At 37.5% G+C, this 12,865-nt stretch overlaps 1 protein-coding gene across 4 annotated transcripts in view; it reads left to right on the forward strand.

Annotated features, from left to right (window-relative positions):
• The first annotated feature begins 6,516 nt into the window (after positions 1-6,516).
• Positions 6,517-12,865, forward strand: part of thsd7ba (thrombospondin, type I, domain containing 7Ba) — a 250,151-nt gene continuing 243,802 nt past the window's right edge. For 3 of the 4 annotated variants that reach the window (XM_058788086.1, XM_058788091.1, XM_058788090.1), the window contains exons 1-2: positions 6,805-6,989; positions 8,107-8,197. The gene's annotated coding sequence lies outside the window, so the exon portion shown is untranslated. Of the gene's footprint in view, positions 6,532-6,804; positions 6,990-8,106; positions 8,198-12,865 lie in introns of those variants that run through there. The other variant, XM_058788088.1, reaches the window with a different exon arrangement.

Below are 12,865 nucleotides of genomic sequence, written 5' to 3' on the forward strand. Positions count from 1 at the left end.
ACAACACCTGTGCTTTCGGTTCATTACTCAGACTGAATCACCTATTATTGTCCTCAGTGTCAGACACCAGAAGTTATTGCTCAACCAACTTCAGAGTGCCTTGTCTTTGCCCTCAGACACCCATATCCTATTTCCTTGCTTTTCCTTTGCAGAAGATGGATTATTGTTAGTGTTCCTAAGGCCAAATCACTTATTTAACATTTATAAGGGATGCTCAAAACACTGAACCATAAAATCATTCAATAGGTCTGTTATTATCAAATCACACTTTTAATGTGCCTGTGCCTTTGTTATAGCAAACAGCTTTATGGCATGCGGCAGGAGGGTAGCATTGTGTCTCACCTTGTCAACAATTAGGCTACTAATATTACTAATACTTAGGGTTTGTTCTCAATGTGGTGTTAATTTTTAAAAAATGCACAAAAATTTAATTTCTGTCATAAGTTGTTTCAAACATAATTTCTGTCTAGTTGTTCCAAACCTGTATGAGTTTTTTTCTTTTGTTGAAGATAATAGAAGATTCTTTGAAACCAATTTTGGTAACCAAAATTGACGGTAGCCATTGACTTCCATAGTATTTTTTCCATACTGTGGAATTTCGATGGCTGTCAACTGCTCGTTGAAGTTATCATCTATTGTGCTCAACAGAAGAAAGAAACTCATACATGTATAAATGATGAAATTTTTTTAATTTTGAGTGAACTATCCTTTAAAAATATCTTTAATTAAAATGATTATTGCAAAACACAAATAATATGTAAACAATCCAATTTATATTACCTATATTTATTTACAGAAATATATTGCCATCATACCTTAAACTCATTTTATCTGTTTGATGAAGGCTGCTCAGTGAGTAGCTTGGGGGCAGTGAACACTATGTAGGGACCCTAACTTAAAAAAATAAATAAAAGTATGAATGGGAACGCAGTTTATGATGCTTCATGGAGCTCTGGATTCACACATACTGGGATGCGACACTGCACAATGCACACACCCCAGACGAAAGTTGAAATCTGCTAATACGGGCAACAAGAATTTAAAAGTACACTACTGATTTTGGCATTACACTTGCTGAGGATAATGCCTGAGAAGCAATTTGATAAATAATCAACCAATTATGATGTATGAGAAGGCAGAATTGAAAGAGAATAGTCAAAGTGAAATAAATACGCACACATAAAATGCATGATGACTGTATAGAAACATTTACAGATTTGTTATTTTGGATTTGACGAACAAAAAAAGAACAAAATAATATTGTTGATCTATTCTAATAAATGACAACTGTAGAGAGCAATAACTGACATAAAATCTCAAACATTTTAGCCAGTTTATAAATACAGCCTTTTACCCGTTTCTGACTTCTTTATTCAATGGCATAAGCAAATGACAAGAACACTCTAGAAAGCAGGTGTTCTAAAATCATTTACATTAAGAAGTATTTGAGCATAAATGCCTGAACACCTTCCAGCAGAGCTGTTTTTACCAGTGCCATTTAGTCTAAAAAAACATGCAATAAAAAATGAAGCCGTCTGCTGATGTCTGGGGGGTAATTAGCTCTCCCTTTCACTGCCTACCAAACTTCTGCCATTCGACATGTTACTTCAAACACAGTGTTCCAGTGGCTGAACTCCTGGTGAACCTGGCCTGTGTTCTGCTGATGGCTGCTGCTTCTCATGTTGTTCAAACCTCAGAGAAACTTCCCCTGTCTAGTTCCCCCCCCCACTTAACCTAACACTACAGCTTGTTTATGCATGATAAAACCGCCTGTCTGAAATTAAATCAATAGCTGGGGACATTGATGAGTCACTGTCACACTACTCATCTGCACATTTCCCTGTTTTGCACACTGATTGCGTGAGAGCAACTGTTAAAAACAAGAAGTTGTGAGTTGTTTGTTTCCCTTTCTCAACACGTAGTGAGGTCACTGTCAAGCTAGAATTCACACTGGCCCACTTTCCGCTGGAAAAGATCTTGTTTTGGTGCGTTCTTGCTCTGTGGTCTGTCATGCGGACAGGGTTCTGCAAAAATTCACCTCGGTGTCCACCTGTAATGAGAGAGGGCTTATTCAAGATCAAGAAAGCCACTTTAAAGCATGACCTCATGCTCTATGACATTTTAACTAACCGATAGAAAGGAAAACTAAAGTGGCCGCAGAGTCTCGTCAAGCTCTATATTGATCGTGTTAAACTCCTATTCATTCCTAAAGAGACATGAATAAATATTTAACACCTGTACACTTATGAGTGCCAGGAGTTTTTGTTTTTTGAGGTGGCACAGGTATGTCCGGTTCACTTTAGAAACTTTTTCTACAGTTAAAAGATATAATATATAAGAAATAGTGTTTTTTTTTTGGACACTGCATTCAAAATCCACTCGTCTCAAAAATCTAAGGAGGCACGCTTGTCTTCCTGACATCTATTAGAGGGGCAGATGGCCTCTTGTCTTGTATTGTTGGGGGTTTGGAGGACAGGAGGTGTGAAGTGTGGCATGCTCAGAGTGAATAGCTACAGCTCAGGCTTGAAGGAGCCACACACAAAGGCAAGCACCCAGAGATTAGTGACATGACACGGCGATTCTGAAAGCACACAAGCGGAGCACGGAGATTGTGCTTTGTTGCTGTGGAAAATGGCAGAGTGACACATCTGGAGCAGAACTGCATTCAGCTCAGGGTTTCAAGGCTTCCCACCGGGCTTCTTTCCACCATTATCTGCTCAATGGGTGGAAAGTCAGTGGCCACTTTCCTAAAATAGAGTACAAAGTAAACTCTTAAAAAGTTTTTGGTCAGTAAACAGTGGCGTTTAACCTTCAGAAAAATTATTATTATATGAGGGGTTTTGTTTATTTATTTATTTGCATTTCATGTCTGTTTTATTTTCTATGAAATTTGCAACCTTGTTACCAGAATTTGGGACAAGACTGACTTGTGTAATTTTTTTCAAACATTTTCCCGCAAAATAGATTACATAAATTTTATTTATTTATTTTATTAATGCACACACGCATATATGCATGCATGCATGCATTTTTGTATACTGAAAAAATGGTGTAGAAACATTTCAGAAATGCCTATTAAATTTCACAAACAACTACAAAGAAATGACGTGACACATTGAATAAAACATGAAATTAAGCACAAAACTCAAATACTCCAATAATATGTTTTATTTACAACTTCAGTGTTATTTGCAGCTTGTTTACTTGACATTTTTTTACTGTGTAGAATACGGTTGCAAATTGAACCTACTAGTTATTACTCTGATAGCTAGGGCGAACCGTTGATTTATAGTTATTGATAAATGTATATTTTCCACAAATAAACACAACTTTTTTTTACTCTTATTTTATTTATTTTTATTGTTTTTGTTTCTTACAATAATTTGAGTAACTGTGTTGAATGGTTGAGCTTGACAGATGCAGTCACTGGTTGTTAAAATTATGACGTTGATGTATGATTTGAATTGTTTGATATGGATACAGTTGAGAATTTGCACCGTATTCATATCCAACAATTAAAATCTACTAAAATCACCTCTATTAACAGAAAGAAAGAAAAAAACTGTGTTTGTGGGTGGAAAGATTGGAGATAGAGACTAGAACTTCTTCAGACATTTGTTCAGTGTTTGCTGTCTCTGGAACAGAAACTGGAGTATCTAATCTGCTTTATGTCTTTGGTAAACAGATTGTCCTGTTTAAAATGTCTTCATGTCCCTCAGGGTCTTTGATCAACCATCTTCACCAAGCACAACAAATACAAGAGTTAAGATCATATCACATACGCTGTTCCCACAATCTCATCATCATAGAATAACGATAACACATCTATGTGCTCCTGTGTCAACAGTTTTTAGCATGGCATGGTGGAGAAGTTAATTATGTAACATCTTGTTCCTGTTTGTATGCTAATTGTTATAGCTGTGCTTCGAGGGCAGGGTCACATGTTCATTACAGCACTCCAGGGCAGAACTGAGTTCAGAAGTCATGGCACTTTAGTCATAAATCTCCCAATCTGCCTAGTCCTGTCAGTATTAATGCAACTCATTGGCTAACAAAGACAGAGCAGGGGTTGCTTCTATTTTTCTGATTCACTTCACAAAATTTGTTTGTTCCTTAAAGGGTCACTGAATTTTCCCAAAATAAACACATCACACAAACACATATGCACAGACGAAAAACAACATGTGCACTGCCATCTGTGAAAGAAAGCTGATTATGATGTTCATTTGCATCCTTATTATGTTGGTTAAAGTCATATTGATTGAAGCGTATTAGGTGTTGGTTGAACCAACTTTTTTTTGTTTGTTTGTTTTTGTTTTAATCAAAACTTGAAAATCATGAAAAAATGAAAATCATAATAAATACTTTACTCTCATGTTCTCACTGTCTTTATAAATACTGTATTTAGAGTCTCAGAAACCGCAATGCTATACAAGTAAAAATAATCATAGTTATTTTAAGTCATTTAAAATGTACAAAATGTGAAAATGCATTGCTTTTATTTATTTTTATAGTCAGAATAACACGTGGAACACTTGAAAGTAAAAATGTTATGTTTAATAATTTCTAAAAATAAAAGATTCTAAATAAATGAGTCTGAAAGGTTGCAGATAAACCTGATATATTAAGTATGCTTTTAAGTTATTGCAATGACCTCGGGGTCTCCCAAACCCCAAACAGGGTTAAGTAGTAACCTCATCTGACAGTGACCCTGTCAAGATTTATATTCAATATAAACCAATATAGTAAACAGTCACCAGGTGGCACTCCACACACCTTAATTCAAGATCCTTTTCTGTATTTTTTTGATTGAACCTAAATCAAAGCGTATGTCAAGCGACTTTCAGATTTCACATTTAATCTGTGATCACTCTGTTGAGTGCTATTAGAGATGGCATATATTCGTGCTTTAATCAAAGTTTGATGAATCACAGTGTTTCATGTGAAGACTGCTCTCTTTTTGCTTCTGTATTCTCTCTCCTCTTGGTGTTCTGGGGGTGTAAAATTTCATATCCAGCCTTCTCATGCTGCAAGTACTGCAAGATTGCACCAATGTAAAGCTTTACTTTTATATGCAGAGGAACTGTCAGTATTTGCTATTGACTGAAATTGCAGATCGAAAGCAACCTTTCAAGTTTTAAAGCCAGATTATTGATTGGTCTAATTCTGTTCCTCTAAGACTTTAGTTAGAGGTGGCTGGGTTTTGGGAGAGAATCAACCTGCTGCGTCGGGCCGGCCTCATCTCCCTCTCTCCCACGCCTGCTTCTCCTCCAGTCAAGGCTAACACACTTTCTCCAGTTCCCCTCTGAAGAATAATTGGGCCTCCTCCTTGTTTTATTGTTGCTCTCCAGCTCATAAATCAGTAAGAGGGATGGTGGCGGTTCCACCGTGCGGCTCCACTCCTGCCCTGCAGCCATGATGGGGAGTTGCTCTCTAGTGACATGCAGTATTCCCTTGTGTGCGTGGATATGGATCCCAGAGTAAAGGCTGCCACAGGAAACAAAAGATGGCTTGTATTATTGTGACCGAGTGCCCAAAGGCTAATTAGGCAGAAGAAAAAAAAAGCAGCAAAAGCCTGCAAATCAATCATGCTGATGCTGCCTCTAAATAATGAATGACAAAATAATGAATTTTTAAAACATTTTTGTTTTCTGTTATTATTCTGGAGTGTGGTGGAACAACATGCCTGTTAGTGGGCATGTCAAAACCAAAAGTGAACACTGATATACTGATCTTTCAGGATGTTTTAGGGGTTTTTGAGGTACTATAGTGAGTTTCACATACAGAGAGAGTTGAGATAAAGTGTGATTTGGTCTGCTGATCAAAACCACTTCCTGATGCAAAGTAGAACAATTTGTACTTTGCACTGTTCTTTTTTCTGTTTCCTTTATATATATATATATATATATATATATATATATATATATATATATATATATTACACTCTTCATTATATAACTTGCATGCAAATTATATTTGAACAGTATTTGGTTCATCTAGAGCACTTCCAGCCTTTTTATATAAACGTTGCTGTACTAAAACTGATATGTGTTTTTATTCATTCGTTTATTTATTTCAGGCACTCAGTTGCTGTGTATTATGTAAAAGTCAGCCATCTACCATGAAATTAAAGTAAAGCTTGTATAAAAACAATGTAGCTACTGAACTGCATTAAGGCAATATCAGCATATACCATGTTCATATGGTCTGTGACAAAAGTGAAAGCCTGTGAGTGCAAAAGGACAAGTGTTGTTGTGTAGGCAGCCATGTACCATGCAATTAAAGCAAAGCTTGTGTAAAAACAATATAGCCATACTGAACATAAGGCAGTATCAGCATCTACTTTCATTTTATGGTCTGTGCCAAAAGTGAGGGCAAAAGGACAGGCATTGTTATCATTTGATGTAGGTGCCATCTAGTGGAGAGGATGGTATTCGGGAGACTCAATCAGTTTTTGAACCGTCTCTAAATGAATCGGTTCGCTAAAATGATTTTCAGCGCTATATGATTCAAGTGACTCATTTCCTCACGGTACGCTATTTTGAAAATAACTCTACTAAATATGTAATAAAGTTATTAATACTGCTAACTTTAGATAGGTACTACCCATTAGCCTACTTTCTGTTGGCACTGAAGGTTCAAGGTTCATGAATTTTTACGGAGCCCCTGAAGTGACAGGAAAAAAGCGGCATTGACATTAGCGAAATTTCGCGAGCAAGAAGTGTGTTTATTGTCAATAGTGTAATCATACAGCTTTCTGTCAGTTAACGTGGTCACCAACTTCAAGTTGCAAAATATGTGAGAAGTCTTCAGGTACGCAAAAAACAAATAAACCGTAAATCGGTTTTCTTAATTATTATTTTTTCGCTCCCGTGCCAAAGTTTTGTTCCCTGCCGCTGCAAGTGTCACTTTTGGGGCTCCGTAAATTCTCCACCGACTTAATGGAGAACATAAATCCCGTCTTATTTGGAAGACCGAGCGTCTTGACGGTGAGTACTGCCTCTTTGTTGGGTAGTTTAATCGTGAAGGATGAGATTCATTTGTGTCAATCAGGAAAAACAAACATTAAGGCTTAGACACCAGGATAAATTACTCTCTCTAAACGTTCTGGAGTGCTCCTAATTCAGAAGCACAATTAGAGCTCAGTGTTAAAGAGGTGAACAAACATGAAAACGGTAACGTCTGAAGTGCAGATCCGAAACGATTAGCCGCTCAGTGTGAGATGTTCTGCTTGGCTGCAGGTGTGTCTCAGTCCTCAGAAAGTCATAAGCCAGTAATGGTATGCTCGGTAATTTAGGAATACAAATTGAACAAGCCGATGCTGCAAAGAAACATCAGGCAAGGTGAAGGAGCATGGCAGAAAACAGATGTAACAAAACGGAGAGCAATAAAGAAACCTCTCAAAATGGAAATGACTTGCACTAGTCATCTCAGTTTAAAACCCACCTGTTTCTTCTCATCTCAAATGGCACGATTTATCAGGCAGGATTGGGGAAAAATGAATGTACTGGAGGTAATTTTCCACCGTATTAGATTTTAAACAAAAGCATGTGAAATTATCCACAGAGACTGTGAAACCATTTTACCCGCAGTTATGAAAATTAAACATTGTGGGAGGCAGGCTTTTCAGAGGATAGTTGATGCATTACCCCTGATATTATGCAATTTGTTTGTCTGTATATTTTTAGGGTAATTTTTATTTCACCTTATCTTGAACACCCTCAGTTTAAATGCCCATAATTGAGACAAAGCTTTCTCATTTAGAGTCGGATCCCTCGAGATGCCTTACAGGAACATAATGACACCTCACCACCATAATTATTAACATGTGCGTTTACAGCGAGGAACACTTAGCATTTGGATTAAACCATTGATCTCAATTGGTCCAGGAGGTTTGTCAGGTAATGGCTTTACACAAATCAAAGCGAATAGAAGATTGTTCCCCTGCTGCCAGCGTGTCCAACAGCCAGTACCCTTTGTGGTTGGTTTAGTCAAAGCGTACAAAGCACTTCAATTATTACAGCACTCTTTATATCAGTGCTTGAGATGACAGACTTTTCTTCAGCTGTGGAAATCAAGTAGCTCTTTGTTTCTGTTTACAAACAGCCATAAAGCATCTACATGCAGAATAAAATGATGAAGATGCAGACGCACAAGAGGAGCATTAATCTGAGTGAGATGGAAAATCCACTGACAGGTATGTCGACCCGCACTACTCTTCTAATAAACAAACCACTCTGTTTCTCAGGTAATGCGCCTTGCTGCTTCCACTTCTGTAAATGGCTTCAACTTTCTCATCTTTGGCTCTGGAAGAGGGGGTGTTTAATTTTTATATACTAACATAAAAAAAGTCTCTGCTTTGACAGCACTCCGGTTAAATATTTCCCTTGGCCATAGTTGAATTGCGAACACTTTTAATAGTGGTGAGGATTGGAGCGGACAGGTCTGGGGACTGGAAGGTCCCATGATGCTAGGGCCAAATTGACAGGCCGTCTGAGTTGGCTCAGTCTTCATTTACAGCAGGATGATCCTTGCCAACCCTGGTGGCAGCCAATTTGCTCTAGGACAGATGAATGTGGAGAGGTATATGGAGGCAGTGTTTTCCCACAATCCCTTTGGGCAGATCTGAGACCTCTGTCACAGAACTGACATCTTATTTACCTCCTTGTTTGAGGAAATGTTGAGTCGACCGTTTCAGCATTTGGAAAATTTGAATCAAGTGATGATGACCACGAGATCATTACCTTTGAATCCCAGCGCAGTTTATCTGAGTAGCGCAGAATCATTTTGCGCTTGCATTTGCATGCTAACAGTGGAAAAGCCAACACTTATTTTCTGCCGGTGTAATTTCAAATGTTATGATCAGACACTGCCGTGGAAATTTCATTTATTGATTGAGTTCTGTTTTGCTAAAACACAAAAGAACAAACAACACTTTTAAATGTTCCCTTAGTTTTAATTAGCCTCTTCCCATTGTCATTTACAAGAGGTGTAAACACTGCCCCGGGCGGGAGGGTGAAATTGGCCAATTCTATCATTGCATGCAAGAACCCGGTGCTTTCTCTCAGCTCCCTGTGCAAAGTCTCTTGGTGGCTGTGTTGGCAGGCTACTGAGCAAAACAATCTCTTTTGGGCACATGGCTTATTCCTGACAGAATATAAATGCTGGTCTGTGAGAAAAGACACTTACTTAAACGTCCATACATTGTAATTTTAATATGCAGATTGCATCATTTACTATGAATGATCATACAAAAAAATAAAAATAAATAAAATCCAGTAGAGTGCAGTAGTTGGTTTCCAGAAGGGAAAATTCCATATATTTTCTCCAGACTCCGTCACCAGATATCAAGCATGCATCTGTTGTAGGGTTGGGTATTGTTTGAATTTGATCAATTCTGATTCCGATTCTTTTCGATTCCAATGTGATTAAAAAATTAAAACCAAAAATGTATCTGTTTTTTTCAAACCATTTAATTCATATTTTGGTTTTTGGAGTCCCCAACAACAGGTTGACATGCATGCAAGGTCAAAAAACACTTTCATTGTCTTATTATATGCATTTATCTTTACCTTACTTGCTTAACGTCTCCCAACGATTTGCTCAACAATTCATTTTTCCAAACCCCTCCTTTGCGTGACGCTAATCTGCATATCTACATAACAAAAATGTACCCATTAACCACAGTCAGACTTTTTGCATTTACTGATCTTTATTGAAATGCTTTTGTCATTTAAAATAAAATTAAATATTTTTGTGTGAGAGATTAATATTTTATTTTAACAACTTCTTGCACTGAAACCAATATCTTATGCACTAAAAATGTCTCAATGTAGATTTTGGTGAGCTTAATAGGTACGTTTACCCCAGGTATGGGATGGGATTAAAATATCTAAAAATGGTCATGCAGTATAATCCAATAATATGTGCTTTATAAACACAGGCAGTATGCTAGTAATAGGCATGCTAATAAACAACTAGTTAATAGCGACAATTGTCCCTGAACTAAAGAGGGTAACACTTTATTTTAGGGTCTCTTAACTAGTTGCTTATTAGCATGCATATTACTAGAATATTAGCCATTTATTAGTAGTAATTAAGCACTTATAAATGCCTTATTCTACATGACCTTATTCTACCCAATACCTGAACTTAACAACTACCTTACTGACTATTAATAAGCAGCAAATTAGGAATTTATTGAGGGAAAAGTCGTAGTTAAGAGTGAATAAGTGTTCCCTATTCTAAAATGACTACTCACTGTGATGAAAAATTATTTTATCACCTGTTTATTCTGTTCTAGAAGCTTCATCTGTGTCTTTATGTATGCTCATGTTAATAACACGTGTCAAAAGGTGCGAGACAATACATTTTATTTCTGTTGCATGGGTCCCATAAAAGGGAACGTGTGAGAGATATGCATTGCGATTGGTTAATGTGAGAGCATCCTGGTATAGTTTAGAGTATAAAAGACTGTGATGAAGGATTGTCTTTTGTCACACGCTCTGCAGATGCTCTGTGTGACTGTTTGACCTTCTTGCAAGAATAAATTCCCCTGTTTTCTTTATGCTTTCAGAATTCACAACCCTTTGCAATTTATTCATAAAAATGTTAAGTACACAGTCTTGGAGTGGACTGGAACTGATTTCCACTTTTTGAAACCCTAATGAAGAGAAACCACTTTTTTGTTTGTTTGTTTTGTTTTTGCTTTATTTTGTATGTTCTTGATGACTCTAGAGAAAACGAATGCACACATATATGAATTTATCTTTGAATTCTAGCTAGAGTTCTCATTTTTGGGGTTGCATCCCAAGAGAGGACCACAACGTCCAACTCATTTTCACCTAGCTGTCTGTAACAATTTGAATGTTTCCACACTTGCTGATGAAACCCTCTGCGCTTTGGGCTTTGTTTTCTGTGTTGTTAGATGTCAATCACATAAGCTGATCAGTATTCAGAATGATAACTCCTTCTCCACTGGGTCTGATTTCTAGCTCCTGAGTCAATTACTTTTCATTTGTCTGCCCTGAATTGCTGAAGCAATGTTCAGCTGCGGTTCCTCGCAGCTCACGTGGTTTGTGTTGCTTTGCAGAGAAACACAACACTCAGAGCAGCATATATACAAAGACTTGCATGCATCAGTCCAGGCTTTAATTTACTGTCGAGATAAGTTTTCTTCCCTCTTGCGCTGATCTGAATTTATGTATTTATTTATTTCATACTCACAACGCTAGACAGAAAACATACAAACTTCGTAAGGCACACTTATTAACATACAAAAAAAAAAAAAAAATGGAGCAAAGTTTAAAATGGAATCACTTTAACAACGTGTCTTTCTAGACTTTTTCAGTCTGTATTGGATTCAGTGAGCGGCTAGCTACCTTTGTGTTCATTTCAAGTATCCCCTTGGCTCTACGCACCTGCAGCAAAATGATTTATTTTTTCTCTTTTGGAGTGCTACAATTTTTCTTAAAGGGATAGTTCACTCAAAAATGAAAATTCTGTCATTATTTACTCACCCTCATGTAGTTCCAAACCCGTAACACCTTCGTTAATCTTCATAACACAAATTAAGATATTTTTAATGAAATCCGAGAGCTCTCAGACCCTCAGGGTTTCGAACGACATGAGGGTGAGTAATTAATGACAGAATCTTCATTTTTGGGTGAACTATCCCTTTAAATATCATAACTCCACACGATGCAAATTATATAAAAAAAAAAGTTTTTCTAGACTTTTCAGTCTGTGTTTGATTCAGTGTGTGTTAATTTTGAATATAATATTTATTCATAAAAATGGGAATTCAAAGAATTTGATGTGATTGGTGTATCTATTCCCATTTCACCCACTGTTTTTACCCATCAGCTCCTAATCTTCTATTTAAATAAGCAGTGAATAAACCTTAGTCAGGGTAGAGTAACAGACATGCAATATTAGGTCACAATTAGTTTCTTTTCAATTTTTGTTTGTTTTCTAGAGTTTTTCCAACTGGAAATTGATTGTGTTTGGTCGCTTACACTAAGGTACACAACAGTCCAGCTCATTGAACAGACTGTTACCTCTATCCTTCACGGCCTCGTTGTCATTTGTGTCAAATTAAGTATGCTGTCTACCCTGACTCAGGTCTGTGTCCTCAGATCCATTGTCAGTTACAGACTTAAACTGCCTTGACAAGTTCACTCCATCAATTACAGTCAGATTCCACTCACTTCGCTCTAGGCTATGATCCACAGTATTAGCCCATGCCTCTATGCTAATAGTCTGTCATATTTTTAAATGGCAGCTATTTGTTAGCCTGGAAAGGACTGACTGACGATGTTTACAAATTCAGCAGGTAAGGTCTGAAATTATCTTCTATAAATCATGCAATGCAGCACTTCTGTTGCTTGAGATCATTCGATAAATGCATCTGCCAACTTCGAGAGCGATTGTCCCTGCCACAGGGACAGACGCACACAGGCTAGTCAGCTCTCTGTATTCTGAGAGGCCTTATAATTAATTTGGACAGCTTCCAGCATTCTGCTAGTGTCCCAGGCTGGTTCATTTCTTACCCGGGAGAGTGACGGATGAGACGTGGCCAGATTGTCACCGCTCAGTGTGAACCGGGAGCTTTCGGAGACGAGCGTTCGCAACCCCCGTACATCGCTTTGACTCTCTGCCAAATTTTGACAAAATTCTGTTCATTTGGAAATGTATGCAAATGGCAGGCAATGGAGCTCTCCTTGAGTTGGTCCTCGTGGAACGTGGTTAAAAGCTGAAAATTATGTTCATCCTCCAGCCTCCAGTCTCTTTGCTGCTTCGACTATTTAACTGAGTGTGATGCTTTAGGGTTGAGTTAAATTTCTTACTGGATTCATGTGAGGAA

This window comes from Onychostoma macrolepis, chromosome 09 (genome assembly GCF_012432095.1).
Source record: "Onychostoma macrolepis isolate SWU-2019 chromosome 09, ASM1243209v1, whole genome shotgun sequence".
Classification (NCBI taxonomy): Eukaryota; Metazoa; Chordata; class Actinopteri; order Cypriniformes; family Cyprinidae; genus Onychostoma; species Onychostoma macrolepis.